Below are 22,821 nucleotides of genomic sequence, written 5' to 3' on the forward strand. Positions count from 1 at the left end.
ATTTTAGTTCACTTGAACCTTCACCTTTTCGAAGTATAAATCAGCAAGGTCAGGATTCTCTGCTGGTGCTAGCAACATTGACTCTAATTTAGGTAAGATTTGCATAAACACAGCCACTGTCATCTGTGTCTATGAACCGTTCAGAGCGAAACTCATCAATGTGGTCTTTAAAAAAACTTTTATTTCTGCAGTAGTGAGGTTCTTGGAAATAGTAAGTCTGAGGGACAGTATTGGAAAAAACCTCTCAGCACCTGAAGTATGATTTTACAGTTCAAGTGCTACTTAGATTACAAAATAAATCAGTTTGCAGTTTTCTTTACCAGTGCACAAGTCAGCCTATAAAAATGTTGTGCACAAAACTTTAGGTCAGTTGAAACCCAAGTTGTATGACTACTGATAAATTTTGTAGGCTGGTTTAAATTTCAGTAAGAGTAAGTGTCCTAAACAGGATTTGAAGAGGTTCCAATTTAGGGGCTAATAGCTAGAATATTATATATATGTTGATCTTTCCTACATAAGCAGACTTTTTAAGCTTAGTTTTTTGAAGACTAATATTTTTAAAAAGATTAGCAAAGCTAAGGCAACAGAAGAATTCAACATATCAGCTCAAGAATTCATTCTATAGGACATAGAGTCCTCTGTGATCACTGCCCATATGCACACTAGTATTTCCCAACAGCACAAGGTAATTTTCCTCTGGGTGAAACCATGCTATCTTGCACAGGGAGGAAGAGTTTCATGCCATCCTGAAACTGCTGATTCCTGGCAAGGAACCTTCACTTGAGTGCACCATAGTGTTTGTCAGATGGTGCAGGGCCATGAGCAATCAGCTTGTAAACCTTCCTTTAACTCCTCTGGCAGGCATCCTGCATAGTGTGGAGTTATCCTGTGCCAGAGCACACTCCTGCAGGTAACTTGGCCTTGACTTATGGCAAGATGAAGACACATGTTTAATACAACTTTGATGAAATTGCCTGATCTAGCTGAAATGAAAATAACACATGAACTGGTTTCCTTTATAAGTTCAAGTTTTAAATATTGTCTGCATCCAGGATTGACAGACAATGGCTTCTGGTCATCAACTACTTCCCTCTACAAGTAATTGCCTCACATAGCTGTTGTGAGAGTCAGAGGAAAAAGTGTAATCAATCATTTACCTTCCGACCTCAAATTCCAGGAAAATAATTTAACAGTTTATTGGCACATGGCAGTTGTGGTAGACAGTATGACAGATTCCTAACAGAGAATCCTTCAATCTTCAGAAACTTGGGGGACTTACACTGAATCCTTGTGCTCCAACTGGCATTTTGCAGCAAACAAATATATATAAGTATACACACATAAAAGCACGTATGTGTGTATATATATATTCTGTTTGAAATCTCTACTTTCTATCTTTTCACCTCTCTTTTCTGTGAAGCTCTCTTCAAGTGTTTCCTTTCCTGATCAGTCCACAAAGGAATTGAGGTAGAGTTGCTGTGTGCTATTGAAGATTATCTTCAGAGATAAAAATGTAGGAAAAAAAAAAAAAAGAACCTCAGATTAGGGTTTTTCTTTTTCATACTTGCACTAAAGATATGACAGTCTGTAGCTGTTGTTAAACAATTTAGTTTATGATTGAGCCCATAAACAGGACAGGCCACAAAGTTCTGCAGGAGTACCTGAAAGGAAAATTTGGTGTGGTATTTGGGAAATGTTTTGAGCAAACAATGTAGAGTAATTCAAACAGCCACATAACATATTGGGGCCAGAAATTGGAAGTAGTATTTGTAGGGGTGTATCAAATAACTTGTTTGAGTGTGTAAGCTGCTTTCAGATGGGCCTTTTTCCACTGCTTCCACTAGCTGGTCTCAGTAGATTACTCTTTCAACCCCCTGAATAAATAGATGTGTCCCTAAAATCTGTGCTGGATCCATAACAACTGGTGACTGGTAAAAACACTGGAATTGTTGTTCCTTCTACTAAGTACGATCTATATGAATAGGCAAAACTCTTTCCACAGCAGTAGTAAGTGGCAGGATTTGGGTATAGGTGGCCTTTCCTGCCTGGTCTTTGCTAGAGCTATGGATTTATCATCCATAGAAATCTAAGTATCTATTTTAGGGTGAGTTGGAAAGCGTTTACTGTACTGGGCAGATCTCCAGAGACTGCAGTATTTGCATACGTAGTCACTTCCACAGTAAATGCAGGTGTTTGAAGCTGATTCCAGCCTGTTTTAAACATCCTGTTGATTCAGATCCTGATTTCCTGGACGCCCACAGTTGCCTGGAATCTGTCAGAATCTGAGCTAGAATCTGAGCACTAAAACATAATTGACCCCCTTCACACTTGGATCACTCGGCCGCTACTTTTAAATGACCAGGTCAGCTTTGGTGTCAAAATAAATTGGCACAGAATAGGATCAAATGCATGGTTTTACCTGTATCCATCTTCTTCCACCTGTGTGTTGAAGCCTACAGTCACTTTCACATGATCATAAGGACTCAGAATAAAAAATATTTTGTCTTCTTGTGTTCCTGCTGCAGTACTTGCTCAGCACATATCATTTAGCCCTTCCCGGCAGACCATGGCATGGACTGACCATTGCTCTCCCCCAGGTGCCTTCTGCAATGTTCTGGCAGTGGACTCCTGCAGACTGGGTGTTCTCCTGATTTTCATGTCAGTTTGGAGTAATTCTCCCATCAGTGCTAGTGAAAACAGTCTTGGCTGAAAAGTACGAGACCAGGGGCTCTGTAGGAGCTAAACTGATGTGCACTGTGCAGCTTTCTTGCATATGTTATTCTCTGCTCCCAAAAGGGTAAGAGGAGCTAGATACACAGAAAGAATGAGCCTCACTTCCTGTCAAACTGCACATCTTACTGGAAGGCTTTGATACAAAACCAGGCTGCTGGACGCCCTTTGGTATGACTGGAAGTGATATTGCATTCAGCCATTCTCCTGCACCTCTTCTCCATGCCCACTGAAAACAGGAGACTGCATATATTTCAGGAGGAGAGGTGTGCCTGGGCTGACAGAGGGCTAGGAGGCAGAAATGTAGGCAATCCAAGGCAGTGGGAAACGTCAGCTCATTCCCTAGGACTTTGGACAATGCTTCCTTTCCAGCTTGGCCTGAAGGGACTGGTGGCTGGGGCACGCCTTAGGTCATCTCCATGAGAAACCTTGCACTGTCACAACTCTTTCCTTTGCCCAGTTTCTTTTACTGCTGTTGTCACAGATCAAAATGTGAACCCTGCATTGTCCTACTGAGCTATGTATGAGCTGTATTTTTCCAGAGTGATGTTCAGTTGCTCGTGTGTATGGTCACATATAAGTAATTGTGGTTCTCTGCTAGAGAAAGTTTCTTCATTTTTTTAACAAATTGTCATCACCATTCAACGGTGTTCAAGCTACAGTCATGGCTGATTCTGCCTTTTAATTATGATGATATCATCTATGGAGGCCCAATGGCATGACCAGGAAGCATTTCTCTCAGGAGCAGTGCTGTAGCTCTGCTATTCATGCAGCACACAGTGAAGTCTGAGGCAGCTCTGGGTGTTGTATGCACAGCACCTCGGAGCTCTTTGCTTCATAGGTAGAAGCAAGATCATTGTTTTTCAGCTTGTGCAAAATCACTTTGTTCACATGTGGAAAGAACTGGAAATTGGCTTCTCTGCAAAAGCTCACAGCTTATGTTGAGTATCAATAACTGCAGCTGTGCTGCTTGTGGCTGGCACAGGGCACAACATGGACTCACAAGTGCCTGAAGAGTGCAGAGCTTGTCTGCCCAAAGGCACAGTGCACACGTAACAGGAACCTCAGAAACAACAGACTACAGGAGCAGATATCACCTAGTTTTAAAAGCAGCATCATATATGCACAGAAAGGAGAAGCAAAGAGTCAGCATAATTATTACTTTCTCTGTGACTTAAAACTTTTTTTCTGGACTTTTCCTCAGCTTGGCAATCTGATACCAGTTAGAGGTATGACTGGTAACATACAAGAAGCAGAGATTTTAAAATGCGAAAAAAAGGAAAAAGATTTCTGAGAAAAGCTTCACTTTTAGTCCAGTATCTTTGTCACCACACTAATACAAATAGCTACAACAGGAATAGCACCCATGAAACCACATCAGCGTCGCTCCTCTTGACATCCTCAAGTACAGGTGAGACAGGAAGTCAATGTTCGGCTTTTCAGCTGAACCTGACTGCAAATGCCATGGTGTTTAGGGTTTGGTCTTCTCTCCAGTCCTCTCTGCACTTAATTAACTTAAACGCATAAATAAGAGAGAAATTGGATTCTATCCTTGTTTAACATACTCTTTTTGCTTGGAGAAGTATGTAAGTGCCCTAACTATAGTCAGATGTATGCTGATACATTATTACAATGAATGCTACCTGTGAAATCACAGGCAGAAGTCAAATGTTCTGCAGCTGGTTTATGTGGGGAGCCAGTCCAGGTCTTGCTGGCTGACAGCTCAGCACCCTGGTGTATCAGCCACTCCTCCCAGTTCTGTATCACCATCAGACTCCTCACAGTTTTGTATCATCATCAAACTCATCCCAGTTCTGTATCACCATCAGACTCCTCACAGTTTTGTATCACCATCAAACTCGTCCCAGCTCTGTATCACCATCAAACACCCCAGCTAGACTCCGCTCTAAGGCAATTTTGATGACTGGTGCTGTCATGCTTCAGTAAGTTACATATAACAGTAGAGCACTAGGAGACAGGGCTTTGAAGACAAAATTTGGGCTGTTAAGAGCCCTAGAGATCTCTAAGCGATGAGCTCTGAAATATTACCACATTTCTGCATTTTCAGTGTGTAACTTGACAGCAGATGCATAGGAAAATTATATAGATGCACTTAAGAATAAAGGAAATGCAGACGGTGCCATCAAGAAAATATGGTTTGACCTAAACTAAAATAGGGCCATTTTCTGTTACTGAAAATGAATGTTATAGCTTTTAAACTAAAATTTAGAGAGAGCCAACTGGCACAGAAAAGTGTATAGTTCAGGGGGGCATGTATATAGTGGTGGGAGTGTTATTAAATCCCCTGCAATCTTAGTAAAAAGGACAGGAAAAGGTGTTAATAAAGTCCCAGAAGGAACCAGACAAACAGTTGCTACATGTGAAGTGTGTGAAGCACATCACATAAAACAGTGAGCCACAAAAAAACCCAGATTCATAAAAAAACAGTTAAATGAAAAGTGTAAAAATGCTGAGGCTGATTGCCCTGGTTTTCAGCTGGGAATCTGACCTAATTTGGGCATCTGAGAAGTCTGATGACAGCAAGTGACTGTTAGGAAAGTTATGGCCAAGGCACACACTGATACAGCCCTGCCAGAATGGGCCAAGTTCCTTCAGGATCATTACACAAGACAGAATTTCCATGGGCTGAAGGCTGTGACTGGAGGAGCGCATCATTTATCACATAACGAGGATGGCAAATGTGGTAGCGATGTGCTTGGGGTAAAAAAATCAGCTGTGAGAGCAAACAATATGGAAATAACAAAATCTTTTAAGTACCCCTAACCAAACTAGGAACATGCACTCTGGCAATGTGTGTCTTCAGGCACATCAACCATAATTCCTTGTGGAAATCAGCTGTTCAAGACCCAGTGAGGAGGTCCTCACAAGATGAGGGTTATCAGCTTTTGGCTCAGGCCTTGGCCACCCTGTGTCCACAGTGGCAGAGGCACTCACCTGGGCTCTCCCCTTCCCAACTGAGACACCAAAGAGCTTTGGCCTATAGACTATTGCAGATAAATTTCTACAACTTGAACTCTTTAACTGAGAACTTTTAGCAAATGGCAATCTTGAAACCTGTACTTTCATGAGGGCTTCCCTGTCAAAAGGTTTTGGTTCTCTTTTTCACTCTGTTGTGGTGCCACAGATCGTGAAGGAGAATTGCTGCTGGAAGCCCTTTGCTGGCAGACACCTGATGCTTTGGCAGTGGCTGAGGTGTGATCCCAGCCATCACAGCAGCCACCTTCTCTTCTGAAACCCCAAGGATGCCCTCAGCTACCTGGCAGTGGAGACAGGATAGGCCTTTTGAAAATGCAGCCTGCTCCCCAGCTCACAGTGAAACATCAGCACCAACTCCTTTCTCACTTCTCTTTCTGAGAACAGTGGAGGTTATCTATTTTTTACTGATGCTTAGTTCCCAGCTCTGTTTTGGGATTCGTTGCTCATGCTTGCCCTTGAGCAGTTCAGGGGCTCAGAGCCTTCATGGGGTTTTCCCACAGAGCTGCCAAGACTCCCTGTTCTCCCCAGCCCTGCTGAAACCTTGGAACCTTGGCCCCCTTTCTGCATGTGCATCTCTGTGTGGCATCAGCTCAGCAGAGGAGAGCCTGGTGGGGCATGCCATGCTTGTGACACCCATGCTTGTGACAGCCACTGAACACTACAGCCTGCAGAGGGGTTTAATGTGGCTTGGCAAGCAAATGAAGGGAAATGCCAGTGTTTTAGAGCTTTTTCAGGAAACTGAAAGAAACAGACCCGTGTCCTTTTTATTTCAACATCTCAGAAAGACTTTTATAAGAACCTAAAGGCAATACCTTTCAGGAGAGCAACTTTAGTTTCCTTTCTTCTTCTCTGTGTGTTTCTCTCTCTTAGACTGCCTTATCATCATACAAATATACAGAGAAAGAGAGAGAAAGAAAAGGAAAGGAGTTTCAAGCTTTAAAGTAAATCAATTTTCTTGAGGATTGTGATTTAATAAAGGTTGTGCATTAAATTTTCATAAAAGAGCCTGGAAAAACAAAATAAATTCTCAGAATCCCTTCTAGCCCCATCCATCCATGCAGGTGAGCAAACCATGGTGCCAACATACTAAAGATACGAGTGCAGTGATAAAAGATGTTTCACCACACGCTGTGGGGAAAGTTTTTGACAAGTTGGACCTAGCTTCTCAGTGTAGGTTCCTCTTTCCATTCTCTGAAATTCTTTAAAAAAAATTGCACACACAAAAAAAAAACAACTTTCAAAAGCAGTTTCCTCAGTTCAGCCCTCCCTTCACTCCCACACCATCTCTACAGATGCTTCTTAGATGTACTACAAACTACATATAAAAGTTACTTGTGTTTGTACTGCGTAGGTTGATAACTTTTAGAGCCTTCTGTTGCAGCATGATGTAAACTAACCTACACAAAACCCTCAAGGCTTGTCTTTTAGTTTTGTTTCCCTGTTTCTTTAATGTGAAAGAAATACCTCTTTTTACCAAGACCAGCAGAAAGAGAAGACCTAGCCGTTCACCAGCTCAAACTTACCCTTTCTTTTGAAAGGTTATACAATCACAACAGGAAATATTTTGAAATGTTCACACTAATCACGAGTCCTTTTTAGCCTGAACAAGTGATTATATTAGTCCCCTGTTTTGAGGTCGCATCACATGCCAACTCCTTGCCATTGCCATTTGTATTAACACTAGTTCTTTCTGGTTTTTTTTTTTTTTTCCCCCACTTCTTTACACACCTGATGCAAAGCAATATTTGGAAAATATGCTAATTTTGCCTTAAGTCCTCAGAAGCCATCCAAATATTTTATGGCTCAGTCCTTAGCAGTGGCATTTCTGACAAGTTTCCCTGTATGCTTCTGCAAAAGCAAAAGCAAACACAAACTTGTCTCCTGCTGCCAAAACTGCCAGCGAGAACATAGCAACAATACTCTGACCAGTATGTCAGTGGCCTCCCCACAATGCCACAATATCCTAAGCAATATCACTTTTTAGATTAGAGTCAGGAGCCACCTTACTGAATTGTGTAAAAGGATCTGGCACTCCAAAACCCCTTCGAAAGTGCTGGGATGAAGTGGACTGAGGGCAACACTCACAGTGAGCTTCCTCATTATTGTTCCTGCAGAGAGCCATGTCAATAAGGAGATGAAAATGTTAACGACTTCTTTGCATCTCTTTGCATCTCTTTTGTCCCCTTGCAATTACAAGAGGTAGATGATTAAGAATCAGGTCTCTTCTGAGGGCTGACTGGATTGGCAAGAGCTGGCAAGACTGTAGGTGTGTTCTTGAGGATGATAAGCAGAACATCTTAAATTCCAGTGCTCGCTCTCACTTGCTCAATACCTTCTGAAAAGTCCCTTTCCTAATCTCATATAATTTTTTCTTTAAGTAATACTAATATTTTTTGCACAACTAAGTTACCTTGCTGATGATGGGTCAAGGAATATTAGTGCCTTGCTTTGTAAATGCTACAAGAGTTATAAGAACAACATTAAAAAAAAAAAAGAAATTGAGAACTTTTGAAATTGAGCACTTCCTTGAACTTTAACTGATGATATAATGAGACTTCCTAAATCAATTATCAAAATAAAATAAGTATTTCTTTAGAGGTAGTGGATTTTTTTTGCATGAATTATTATAATGTAATAATATCCTAAGAGGAAAAATCCCCACAAACTGCAGGGTACTGTAAGATTCTCTGGTTCTCAAATGCCTGAATGCCTCATATTACAGAATCAATGTATTATTTTGTATACTAGATTTCTGATGTCTTGTTCTTGTTACTACTGAAGCAAAGTTCAGCTGAAAACCAGGCATGACTTTCTTTAGAAACTGGGTGTAAAAAGAGATTGTGGTTAGATTTGTTCAATCACAAAAAAAAAAAAAAAAGAGAGACACAGGAGAGCAGCAAGTACTAGAGGAGTTAAAACAGAATGTAAACCCACAGAGAGAGCCCAGTGCACCACCATCCACACCTACTCTGAGTCAGATTGTAGAAATGTAAGTTTTTACACCTGCCTGCTAAGGAGTTTCCATGACCCCGTCTGAGATGTCCCCATCTTATCAGCTCATAATTAGGCATTGTACCATGAAATTCAGAAAACCAGGACACTGAGCAGCAAGAAAGCTAGACAGAAACACCTTGGTCTCTGAGAAAGCTTCAGAGGAGGTGTGTGAAACCCTCCGCACCCTTTGTGGAGGATTTCAAGGAGATCTCTAGATACCACCGTGTATTACCCCTGAAATCATCTCAGTGAGATGTTTGCCTCTGTCTTACTTCATAAAACCCAGAAGTATCCAAACCAGCAAAAAGAATACTATTCACACTTCCTAAATATCACACAATGGGGAAGTGGGAGATATGAATTTATTTCTGTCTTCAGAGTGAGGAGATTTAAATCTACCCTCCACCCCCCACCCCCCATCAAGCAATAGGATTTTCTATTAGTTGATTCACAGAAAATATATAAATTACATTGAAATAGGAACTGCATTTTGGATGTCTTCTCCTCTCCAGTACTAAACAAACACTAGAGTTTGTTTTTCTCACCTATGGAATTTATATCGCAGTGGTACCATGCAACCTGGAACAAATTCAGCTGCAGGAGTAAAGACAACTTGTAGATAAAAGCCATTATGATTAATGCATTTCTGCAGGAATGCTTGGTGCTAATCAGGCCAGGTAAACATCCATAGTCTGTAGGGAGTGCCCTGAGTATCCACAGGACTAAAGGGCACATGGCATTGCCACCTTGCTTCCTTCTGTGTCCCATGGGGGATGTACTCCAATAAGTGCTTTGGCACTTTATGGTATATCAGGTTCTCAAACTGATGCAGCACAAGGAACAGTCTTCCCCCCACCCAACTGTGATTTCAGGCCTGCAGCCTGAGCTGGGTATTAGGATATCTGGGCTTCTGAGGACAATGCTTGGGGTTCATAATATTTATAATGGCACCTTTAGCAAAAGCTGAGCAGCTGAAGACCTCAGTCTTGAGATTTAGCACTCAGTGGCAACAAAAGAGCATTTAAGCTCCTAAAGCCTTTGCCAGTGCTAGCATAAAGATCAAAAAATGGAAATTCCACCTGTGGTGGAAGTTTTCTCCTTCAGTGTTGGGTTTCAGTGGATCCCAGCAAGTAGGGCAGGCATATGAACAGGCAGAGGCCGGATGCTAGGCATATAATGTGAGTCACAAATGCACATTTGCTTTGCTCTGCCTCCTGGGATTTTGCCCCTTTTGCAGAAGAATCTCTTAAGCTCCTAGCTAAACCATCTGTTGGTGAGCATAGTGCCACACTGGATGGATGGTCTTCATCCTCTATTGTAAGAATCAGAGGTAGTCAAATTAAAATACTTTCTTTTTCTGCTTTTATTGCAGTGCCAATTGCTTTTCTTTAGTTCAAGAACTCTGGCAGATCTTCCAGAATATACTGCCACTCAATCAGTCTTCTAGATCATGGAGTTAAAATGTCTTGCTAAACTCTTTGAGAACAGATATCCTGTCCCAGCAGACTAGGAAAGACATTCAGCATAGAAAAACTACCTGGCTCAACTCCACATTTTTGCACCATTCCCCAGGCAGAAATAAGGTGCTTGTGGAAGTGTGTGAGGGTGAGTTTGGTAGGTGTGTGTGATGCTTTCACTGCAAATCACCTGGCTGAGTGTCCGTGTATCTTTCCCCCCTGTGACAGGCTGAGGTGAAGTAGAGCTGTTTCTAGTTGAACAAAAATTCCTGACTTCCTGCATTGTTTAGATGGATGATCTCATGATGATGAGCTTCAGCCTACAGGGGTATAGGTATCTACTTGCTCTACGTCTTGCTAAGATCCTTTACACGTTCCCCTTCCTGGCTGGAATGGGAGAAGAGCAGTAGAAAGATCCCATACTTACACTGACTACATTTTCTGCCAGGGTGGCAATTACACAGGGAAATACACAAAGGAAGGGACTCCAGTGAGAATGACAGCTGTGCTCATGGAGCTACAACAAGGCTCAGGCTGGCCTCAGAGCAAAGACCAACCTTTGTTTTTTTAACAGAACAAGGCTCACAGGACACACATGGAGAAGATCACACACACCTTCTTCTGCCAGCACGAGACCTCAGCTGTCTCTTGTGACATCCTGTCCTTGCTGGCACAACTAACTCCTATCAGTGGCTAGGGGGGTACATCACCGTGAAGGAAAGGTTTGGGGAAAGCAGCAGATGATCAAGTCATTTTCAGCATTGTGTGGTAAGAATATGATGCTATCTGTGATGCAGGCTGTCAAAATAAAACTGCCAGAAGGATGAATAGAAGAATACAAGATTTTCAGTGGTAAGAGACTGACACCACCTCTCCCCCCACTCCTAGCAAACAGTTGTCAACTTTCAACTCTATCTTGCTGTTCTGATGAAAAGCTACCCTAAAGTTTGCTTGGCTTTCATATTCCTAGTTGGTTTGAAGGATGCACAGATCAACTTATTCATAGATGGGAAATGAAGAAGAAAAGCACATGAGGAGATCCTCTATTAAAGAGTTAAGAGGAAGGGAGGAGAAATAAGGAAGTGGTGGTTGAAACAATCTGCTTTTAAGCAAAGAGAAAGGTTAAGAAATACTTGATAACATATTAAACAGTGCATAAACAACACAGAAAAGCCCCAAACTAGGTGTTTTCATTTTTTTCCTGGGGTTGTGGATGTGCATAACTAGTGGAAACTGCAATGAGAACTTCAGAACTGGAAACACTACACTTTTAGCCAAAAAACAAGCACAGTTTTCTCATCCACCAGACCGAAACATGAAGTGAAGGGATTATTTCTAATAAGGAGAAGAGAGGTTGGTTTCCAAACCCTTTCAGTGTAGAGTAGCACAATTTTTTTTTAATCTAGTTATTTAATTTGAGAACGAGTGGATCAAAAGTATATAAAACAGAACAAACACATCAAAATCCTTTGTGAGGTTTACCACAAAGGACACTGAGACTGTCAGTGTCAAAAAGATAAATACAAACTAATTTGCAAAGAACATCTACATACTCTGTAAGTCTGATCTGAGGATGCTCTGTTGGCTTTTAAAAAATTGTACCATATTTGGCTGTTTCTCCACTGGGGAAATACTCTTGTCATTTATCATGATCGACTGTAGTGATTCAGTACCAATACAATCTTTGTAGCCCTAACATATAAAAAAATTAATGCATAAGATACATTGCAGATGTATTCAAAAAAGTGCTGTCATTTGCAATTGTCTGTATGTAGGGCCTTGCCAAAATCTATAGCATAATTTCTCACCAATGTGAGTTGTTGTGGAAAGGATTTAGATTAAGGATGGTTTAGGACTAATTAATTTCATAAGTGAAATAAATGTGAATAAAATATAAAATAAATAGATAAAATTGAAAACATTTCATTTTGATGTTCAAAACTATTTAGAAGTTTAATTACTGCAAGCTTAACCTTCTGCTTCTATATAATCCCATTTAACTCTGTGCATGAAACAGTAAGGCAGTGAGTAATGGTCTGCAAGATGTTTATTTACCAGCACTACTGTGAGTGTTTTATCTTTGATGCCTTTGATGGCTACACATCAAGAGACTTAAGCTTTGGCTCAGATCTGAAAAAAGGAAATAAGCCCCCACAAGTTTCTACAGCACATTTCTCTGGAGGAGGAGGAGGAGAGCACTGAGACAATAATGTCCATGCAGAAATCTCAGCCTGAATCTATTGTCTCCCTCCCAGAAGAGAGTGAAGGGGCACAGTGACACTGGGCTGCAGAAATGGAAGGTGAGGGCTAGGGCTCAGTGGAGCACACTGGAGATAACAGAGAGAACCTACACTGAGATGCTGGGCCAGGCAATTCTTTCTCTGAGTCAGTCAATGAATGCTATTCACAGAAACCAGCTGGGCAGTCAGACTTAGAAGTGAAAGACTGATATTTCAGTACACTTTCCTACCAGATTAATGAAGTGTGTGGGTGAGCCAATGCAGCCTCACCTGTAGGGAAAGGATCCAATGCAGGACAATCCAGAGGGGAATGACCTGGGCAACTGTCAGCCAGAACAGGTATCACACTTTTGTTCACCTTACCCTTAACATAGAAGCAAGGATGTAAATAAAACCCAGAGAGCCACTGAGCCCAGCTGCTGTCCAGCTTTGTTTGAAAAAGATATTTGGCCTATGTACATGAGTCTATATTTCTCCTTTCTCTCTTTCTCAAAAAATGTGAATTGGCTGGATGAAAGCCAGGAATTCAGACATTTATAATTCCACCTTATGTTTTTTAGCTCCTTTTCCTGATTAGTGCAACTGCATATGGTTTTCTGTGTGTAATGGCCATAATAACTCAGGAGAAGTTTGTAGATGTGTGCAATGGCAATAAGGATAATATTCATTATATATTATTCCACTGTAAGTCACAGTAGGAAAACAGACCAGTGCTTTCTACTGTTTCCAGAGCCAGTGGATCCACACGTGTTGGTGCTATGTCCCCCTGCGGGGCAGTGTCACTGTCTCATCCTAACTGTTCAAAATGCCTTTCACTGAGCCCTTTTTCCTTCTACACTCATGACTACTGCAGTAGTCCCCAAGACAAGTTGGAGCAGTCAGAAAAACAGGCACAACAAAGGAACTGATTTTTCTCTAATATGATTGGTTTCTTTCTCTCTCTGCTCTCCTGCTGCTAACTGACACAGCAATAGTCTTTCCACATGCTGGTGCTCCACATTTAACAAAGTGATTCCCAGGCACTGCTGTGAGAGTTTGCAGTTAGTTTTTGCCATACTGCAGCAGTGAAAACTGGGAAGTGCTGAGAATCCACCCCACTCAGGGCAAACATCTCCAAGCTCAGGGCAGACCAATCATATTTGTTATTGATATCCATATTGGCTATGATCTAATGACATGGATAATGAGATCTATGCTGGCTATGATCTCTGCCCCTGTCATGTGGGGGCAATTATGTACTCAACCCACAAACATTAGCAGAAAAGACATGTGAGCTGAGCAAACCTATCAGCTTACTATAACATGTAAAACTGTGCTATGTCCTATTTCTCAGAGAAGAGGTGTTGGTAGAAAACATTTCATTTAAAAAGCTCAAAAAAAAATTTTCACAAGTAGATATGGTTTTAAATGTCAAACATTTAACATGCATTTCCCCATGAAAAACCTCAGTGATGGGTTTGTGAGGCTATTTATCCACCAACACCGGATTTTAAGATTATGTATCTGCACTGCTGAGAATTGCTGAGCTTGCAAAAGCCAGAGACTTAACAGGAAACTTCATTCTTCATCCTCTTAGAGGGGTTGAAGACATATTTGTGCCCCATGGGAAGAATGGGTGACCAAGAAGGACATCTTCATGTGAAAGACTGGGTTCCAGTGATTTTCTGTGACCTAAGTCTGTATAGACAGGTCACAAATCGGGCTGATAAGGAGATGTATGCAATGTGCAAGGCAGTGTTTAGTCCAGCTTAAGGTCTTAATCTTGCTTCTGTTTAACTCAGTCTCACATTCATGTGCTAGCAGCCAGCTTCTGTTAGCTGCAATCATGGATAGGTTGCAAACTTTTTGACTAACTGTGTATTTCTAAAGACCCCAGCAGCTCTGATCTGTGCATTGAGGATTTAAACACTGTGTAACTGAGACCAACAGCTTTGCAGAGACCTGTGACTGAGGGGAACAGAAGGTGTCCCTTATGAAAATGTCATGTCTTTTCCTTTCATGTTGAAATGCTCACAGTGCCCATTCTTCTCAGGAAGGTTGTTGTTCTAGCAGCCTGAATAAATAAACAGCTGAAAATCCTGAGAGCCAGAATTTCATCAGCAGGTTCCCCTGGTTGCCTTTTAGCTGAAGGATCCTACTAGTGAAATGGTGTAAGTCGACAAGCTGAAAACAGTAAACCAGCCAAGATTCTCTATCTCTAGTCTAACTGAACTCAATCAGTTGCCAAGAAACTCTACAGGTCACAGCCTTGAAAATGGACATGTTTAAGCTTGCCTTTTTCCACTTGATTCCTGTTGGAACCACTGCCTTCCCAGCAAATTTCCAAAGGCCCTATCAGAAAAATTTTTTCTCCTGATTGTTCAATAAATGACACTATGCCCTATGTAAAATGCACTGCTCATACTTTTGTCCTAAAAACTAAATAAATAATTTGATGGATGCCATAAAAATGCCCAAAAATAATCTTATTTGCAGCCTTCGTCTAATATAAAGATTATTTCACCCCATATTACAAGGAGGAATGTGATGAATGAACACCCTAAGTTACCTAGGACCTGATTTCTAAGAGCATTTGGCATTAAATAAAATGTTAGTTTCAAAGCCACATTTCTATTGACCATGCCTGGATTTGTCAGTACTCAATAGTCTGCAAGTCAGATCCAGATATCTTTTAATAAGCATTTGAAAATTAGGAACTCAGAGTTGGTGCCTGTTTCTGAAAGCATAACCCCTTGAAACCAGATTTGAAACAGACTCTCAAGCTCTGTAGGAAAAGCATCACATGGGTGGAAGGATGAAGGCACCAGTGAAGACTCAGGTGTCTCAGAATGGGATCTGAAATAGTCAGAAAAGTGATAAGGAAAACTGTGAAGTCAGCACACTTCACATGCCACATAGATCATCCAGTGCAGACAGAGGATGAGCCTTAAAAACATGAAAAATTGGGGGAAAAAATAGTAATTCTCACAGAACATACTCCCACTGGGAAAATACAGGGAGACCTTGAACCTCTTTGCCGAAGTTCCTTTTGTTAAAATTCCCTGTTGCCTTTTCTTTCTGGGGCTCAAATATAATTTGCTACAATTTTTTAAGATGCTTGATAGAAGAAAACCACTTCCCTTCCCTGTCTGAACAATAATGCAGCGGTTAATTTCAAGAAATAGATGCCTTAAACTGCCCTCCAAGTCTGACCATGGGAGTTAGATTATCTGAGCTGGAGACTGCTTTAGCCTCAAAGCTTCTCCTTACTGCCCATCTTTCACATCAGAGATGCACACTAAAAAATTACCAATACAACAACTCAGGAAAAGATGAAAACACCATGAAAGAGTACAAGAGATTCTCCAGTCTAGTGACAAAGGCAGCTGTCAAGTGCACATGGCCTGGAATCTACTCTTTAGTTTGGCCTTTGGAGTTATCCAGTGATTACTTGAAACTGTCTCTGAAGACAAGACTAGAGATAAGGTCTTTAGCCTTCCAGTTGAATAGTATTTCAGGCTTCTGACCTCTTTTGTCCTCTTTTGCTTGCTGTTCCAGCCTCTACTAGCTGGGTGCAATTCAGCCCAGCCCATAGTTCTAGCATACTACCTAGGAAGGAGGTGGATAAGCCTTTAAATACTTTCCAAAGAACAGAGTTGAATGTGCACGCTCTTTCTCCTAGGAGCGTGCTCTAGAGGAGGAGTTACACTATTTCCTACTCTTTGACCTTTTTAAAAGCAAGCATCTGTATTTGTAAAGAAGAAAGAGTTTCACTGACATTCTTTAAGCATTCTTCTTGGTGGACCAGCTTTCTCAGTCCTGTCAAAATCCATTTGTTCTTATAATTGCTAATGGGTATCTTCTCTATTTTTGTCTCTAAGTATCTTAAATGCTGCTATCTTGTGTTATAAGAAGCAACTACTATGGTATAATCCCCCCAGTAGTCAGAGACTGCATCAGAGCTTTCCCTGTTCAGAGCTGAAGCTCTGAAGTTCCATTCTAGCTCTATTTCAGGCATTTCACATGTATCCTTTTCTCAAAAAGGTGACTTTTTTGTGACCATCACAAAAGCTTTTATCAGCATCTACTTCCAGGTAGAATTAGTGGCAGAATCATATTTCCCAGAACATTATTCAGTCACTAAAATATCACAAAGCTGCTTTGCTTTTTCCTGTAGTTCTACATCTCAGTCAGAACATGTCCTCCAGCAGCAAGTAGATAAGAGCTGAGCAATGAGACAGGAAATGGTCTCCCACTAAAACAGGTTGTTCATTGATTTTTTTTGTGCTGAAGTATTATTCTGTAATAATAATAATAATTCTGTAATACCTTAGGATGCTGAGGAGTGTACCACCTGCACAAGGGAGATTTTACTACATGTAAAGCATGTCAATATTAGTAAATTTAACACTGTCAGAACTGTGCTCAGATCATGAAATTCAACTGCTGGGCTGTTACAGTTCTGGCATGGTTTTGTCTCATACCAGCCAATGCTCCCTCAAACAATTCAGAGCCACAATCAACTTCTTGTATAGTTCAGGAGTTATGACAGACAAAAGACCATCCCAGAAAAAGAACTTTGGATGCAGCCATCATGTTATAGAGGCTGAAAACTGTTATTACAGGTGTGTCAAATATGCTAAAGATCAGGATATGACTGGTGCCAGCAAATGAAGTGGAAGGTTACTGCTGGGTAAAAGCATATTCTGTGTAATGTAATTTTCTGCTGGTAAAAATAATTTTCTGTAGCCCACTAGAGGGTGCAGACACACCTGTGCTGCCTCCAAGATTTACTTCTATGTTTTTGAGACCTGGATATTTCAGGGGTTTCTCCAGAGTTTCTGGGGGAAAAACCTGAAAGAATCACACCTTGCTGTGCTCTACAGATGCACTTTCATCATCATCAGCATGTAACCCAATGCCTCTCTTCCTCCTGTTAACTGCTCTCCAGATCCCACCCTCTGTCCTCATCTACCCTGAGTTTGAACTACCAGTTTTCCTTTTTTTGGTCTCATCCTCACCATTTCACTGCTGATTTATCCACAGTTTCCTACCCTATCTCTCACCACTGCCAGTGTTCCAGGGGATTTCCCTTTGATCCCAGCAATGCTTGGCTGTCTCAAGGTGAAGTAACAAGAGTACAAAAGGCTTATTCTCACAGCTTTCCCTAAAGTGTGGTCTATTCAGTGTGTCCAGGATTCTGGAGAACAGGATTTCAATTGGGCATGATTAGGTGAGTCTCAAAGACCAATCATGTTTTCAGAAGGTGAGGGGGCAGGGAAGAAAGAAAAAATCGTAACAAGATTATTTCTGCCTCTGTGCTTACTCACCTACTCAAAGCTTGTGTTCCTGAATATTCCCTTATTGCCTCAGCAATTGCCTCATACAGCTAAACTCTGCATGTAACATCCTGCCAAAGAAAATGCAAAACTTTTCATCTTAAATGTTGACCAGACTTACAGGCAGCTCCCTAAGGAATTTGTCTCGCCATCTCACTGCTGATGTTTCCGTGCTGCAGCAGATCAGATTTCCTCTATGAGTAAGATCTGCAGAAAGGCACAAACAAGAAATCTTTAAAGGGAAAAAAAAAAAAAAGAAAAGAAAAAAAAGATAATTACAAACACTGACAGTGACAAGCACTGATAACATTTTCTATTTTCTGTCACAGCCTTAAAAATATGGTTCACTAGCTGTAAAACATACCTGAGGACTACTACTGCTTCAGAATATAGACATCTGAAGATGAAGAGAAGATAACAGAGCACATACTTGTTACTTTGCTATTTTCCCTTCTCATTTGTGCAGATGTGAATCAGGTGCAGGGTATCTCACACTAAGTAGCCCTAGCTGCTTCTTCACAACCATAGCAAGGTGTCATTTCTGTTCTTAGTTCAAGATTTAGTCAGCAGTTGGGCAAGCAAGGATTTTCAATTCACCAGCTGCTGAGCTGAATTTTTCATGCAGTAGGGTGAAATTATGACAAAAATGTGCAGCTCTTGATGACCAAACTTACAGATCCTTGGCCCCAGCCTGAACAACTCTTGAACCCCCATCAGTCTCTGTGCCAAAAAGGGAGAATCTCTCTGTTAGAATATCAATCACAGCTAAAACCTAGTATTTAATTATTGAGCTGTTGCATGAAGCCTACACAGATTTTTTCCCTCTTTCTCTGATATTTAGCTTTAGTTAAGTATTCATCAACACTGAAAAATAAGATTACCAATGGAAAATTTCAGTAAGGACAGAAGGCTTCCAATCAAACATATATGAAAAGAGATGGATAAAACTGGCATTACCTGATTCAAAGGTGTAGAAAATTAATCCTGTGGGATATTTCTGATTGATTAGCAACTAAATTTAGACAAAAACTGGATTATATTACCCATTAAAACCTATTTTAAGTAACAATCTTAACTCTCAGGCTGAGTCCCTCTGAGATTTCCTGTGTATAAATAGTGAGCCCAAGAGGAACACCGGCTTGACTTTCCCATTTGAGAGCTGGCAGTAAGAATAATCAAGCCAAAAAAACAATCCCACAGACATTTAATTATAAATAGAGCTCATTTCATCCAGGAATTCTGGAGGCAGTAGTCAAGGTCCAAACTGTAATGCCATTTCTGTAATGTCACTTTTCAGAGGAGAGCTACATTTTCAAGCTCCTTTTGTATGCTGTGAAGAGCATGGAACCAGTGTCAATAAATATGCCTGATAAGAAAACCTCCCTTCTGTCCAACTGAAAGCTTTGCAACCATTAGTTGTCAGCAGCAAACCCCCCTGAACTTCTGTCTCAAAACAACTTTTTATCTGGAAACTGTGCAAGTGTGAAGTTTGCAAGTGACAATACACGGGCACAACACCAGCACCTATTTTAGACATGTGGTGACACAGTGCCTTCATTGTTGAGCAGGACAGGGGAGTGTCTACCGCAAAATAACTTGTGGCTGAGCTGTGTCTGGGTTTCTCCCTTCTTGCCGCTTGACCAGAACGTAACAGTTACTGTGGCAGACCAAAGTTGCCATACAATGAATCACCTTTCTGCTATTTGTTTGTTTTCAGTGCTGTCACACCTAACCGCTGCACATAACATACTGCACCCTCCGACAGAGGAGTGCACCCTCTTCCCACATCAAACAAAGATCCTGGTGCTGAAAGAGGGCACCGAGAGCTAACATTTTATATCACCTGAGCTGCCTTTGCTGCACTAAGAGTCATCAGTGAAAGCCTAATTATCTGCATGGGCAGATGCACCTGAGTTGAACCCAAACCCACGCTGCGCGACAGAAGGTAAATACACAAGCAGTGGGTAAGATGCTGGTTGGTGACAGGGCATGCCTGGATTCCGTTTGCTCTTCCCGCACAAAGCTGCTGAGCACTTTCCCTTGAGCCGTGCCGATCCAGTAACTGGGAAATGTGTCTGCAGAACTGTAGGCACACCTCAGCCCCTTTCCTTCAGCAAACTATGGCATAGGCTGCACCTATTTACCAACCAAGGCCATTCAGACCCGTAAGGAACAGCAAATTGCTTAGCACCGATGTTCAAACTAAGACTAAGGCTGATGCAAGTGCTTCTAGCCCTGCCATAGCCTCTTCCCTAGCAGAACGGTGACATGCTCTCTGGTTGTTTCTGATCTGACACAGCTGTTTGCAAGGGCAGACTGGGGCTCTTGAGCAGATTGCCTGCAAAGGGCAGCTGCAAAAACCAGGGCACAAGTCTGGCACCATCTGAGATTCATATCAAGTCCCTATCTGTAGATGCAGTGACAAAACTTCATGTGGATCATTGAGTCTGTTGATGGTGAAATTCATTACTCTATTGCTACTCTATTCAATTGCTACTCTAACAGCAATTTCACAAGAAAAGTGGAAATGATTTAGGAATTAAGTCCCAACATGGATGGGAATTTTGCATCTGATTCAAACCAATGCTGTTAAAAGTCCTAACTAGATTCTCCTGACTACTATGTATAAAATCCAGAAAGCGTTTAAACCAAACATTCAAGGAGTCAATATCCAAACATTAAAACTGATAACAAGCAAAGACTTAAAAACCACAAATGCAAAAAAACCCAGTCTTAAAAAAACCCACAAATGCCATACCAGTGTATGATTTCACTCAGGGATCAGCAGGGCACATACAATTTCCCTTTCTGTATGATGACACAATGACAGCACATTATTACAATAACTTCCCCACAGATGGCTATTTTATGCTTGTTTCTGAACTACTGAACAAAACAAAAAGGTTTTCACACAAATAATCCCTCTCCTTATCTGTTAAGAAGCAACAAATGCCGTATGGTAAAGTGCACTGTGTTGTGGGACTTTCTTCTGGTGCCTGAGTTCAGCTTTTATGCATCAAAAGACCCTGATGAAATTGCATCATTTTATGATATTGTTCCACAGTCACTTCTGTGTGCATATTGGGCTGTTGCAAACCGCTGGAGCAGTCTCAGGATGAGTACAGTACATGACTCTGCAATAGCTAAAGAAAGATATCAGGTCCAGATTTACAACTAAAACTAAACTGGTTCAAAATTATCTGGGTTTGATTGTTTTTCTGTCTCCAATATGTAGAAGCTCATTCTTCCTCTTTTTAAAATCAGAGTTGTTGAAGACACACTCTCCTCACTAAAGCAAACTGTACCTGAGAACTCCTAATTTTCTTAGTCGTTCCTGCAGAGTGAACTCCTCAAAACTGGTGATGCATTTTCTTTCTCTTTTTCTGCAGTATTTGCTGTAATAATTCTGACTTCTAAATATGTACAACATAATTTCTTAATGATCTTTGCTATATTATTAAGCCATACAGTTCTTCATTTATTTCTACAGCTCACAGTCATCTGGCACAAAGATACACATGTACTTCTTGGATTGCAATGAACTTCGTTCTCACTTCAGATGTAAATAATAGGAGGCAGAAAAATCAGTCTTGACTGAGTCTGGCTTCTCTAAGAAACTATTATGAATAAACAATCAAGAAGTGAAAAGCTGTACTCCTTACCTGGTCTGAGAAGTAGAGTGCACCTTGAAAGCCTCTTAAATGACACAGAAGAAATAGAAATAGTTGAAAGTTTTTACTCATCCAACCAGAGGACTCAGGAAATGACTATTTTGCAGCTATTAACTCCTTCCTTCCTTCGAAGTCTTTCAAGTACAGTTCCACTGCAGTTTGATAATGAATGCCCTGCCCTATACATGCTTTCTGTTTCACAATGAGAATATGCAGGTGGCCAGAGGAGAAGACTCTGATCACCCCTATGAAAGAGAAAAACTTCTGCATAGCTGTGACCAAGTACATTTTACTGTCCAGTGACGCTTATGTAATGAAATGCAGAAATGACCCAGAGTAATGGCTTGACCTCACAACTCTCATTTGCAGAAGAGGTTTAGAGTAGTGGAGCAACATTCTCATCATGAATTCAGTGCCGTGGTGCCCAAGAGAGCAAGGTAAAAAATGAGTTTGTTTGAAGGAGTGGCATCCATTACAGCCTGGACAAGCATTTCTATACATGTGGTGTATGATACTTGTACAGCAGAAGGTCTCCAGCTGAAAGTCGGCATCCCAGAGTATCAGGAGTTACTCCTCTGCATGTGAAACCCCTCTGTGCCTAAAACCTGTTTTCCTTGCCTAAATGTTTACGTTTGACTAAAAGGCATTTCTGAGACTGAGCTTATAAACACCCACTAGCCTGAAAGCTATCAAAGGCCAGCTGCCCACAAGCTGCTCTGGGCATTTGCACTGTAGATGTCTACAGCAGAGTTTGTCATTCAAGGCACTCTTGAATATAGGCAGTGGAAAAAAGACCTTTGCAAAACTCTATCTGGGAATTTTACATCCAAATAAGAGTTTCTTCTGTTATGTATATACATAAGCTCACATAATTTTTTAAAATGCAATCAAGATTTTACGAAAACTACAAAAAATCTTTATTCTGTGCAAGTTAAATTTTACCTTTGTTTTCCCAATGATTATTTCCAGTAACAAAGACTCAAGAGGCATGCTCCCACAAAACACTGATGAGGCTGGTCTGCACCTGAAGTTTATCTTTTTACAGTACACCACAAAAAGAATGATGATACTCAAGGTTCTAGATCTGAGCTGCTGCTCAGTGCTGTCTTGGAATGGAGGACAAAACATTTGTGTGACTCTTCAAGCTGCGGCTATTGATGCTGTAGCTGCATATGCAGAAACACCAGGGCATTTTGATTTGAAGACAGTTGCAGGATGGAGACTCAAGTTCTTGCTTTAACTCCTCTCACTTCCACATATAAAAAATTGAAACCAACTGTCATTATTCTCACCATGAGCCCACAGGTAAACAGGAAGGAGGTTCAGTCTCATAGCTTCAAAGAGTACAAAATATATTAAATCAAACCCCCTAAAACTCATCCAAAAAGTGAGATTTGAATCACTTCTTTGGTTG

The 22,821-nt window shown here is 41.0% G+C and overlaps 1 protein-coding gene across 1 annotated transcript in view; it reads right to left on the reverse strand.

The window, feature by feature from the left end:
• The window catches only part of P2RY8 (P2Y receptor family member 8), a 29,457-nt gene extending 8,020 nt beyond the window's left edge, over positions 1 to 21,437 (reverse strand). The window contains exons 1-2 of the mRNA XM_084200974.1: positions 21,399 to 21,437; positions 17,858 to 17,943 (exon numbers count right to left, since the gene is read on the reverse strand). The gene's annotated coding sequence lies outside the window, so the exon portion shown is untranslated. The remainder of the gene's footprint in view (positions 1 to 17,857; positions 17,944 to 21,398) is intronic.
• Between the last annotated feature and the right edge of the window lie 1,384 nt (positions 21,438 to 22,821).

This window comes from Fringilla coelebs (assembly GCF_963513975.1).
Source record: "Fringilla coelebs genome assembly, chromosome: 2".
In the NCBI taxonomy this organism is placed as follows: domain Eukaryota; kingdom Metazoa; phylum Chordata; class Aves; order Passeriformes; family Fringillidae; genus Fringilla; species Fringilla coelebs.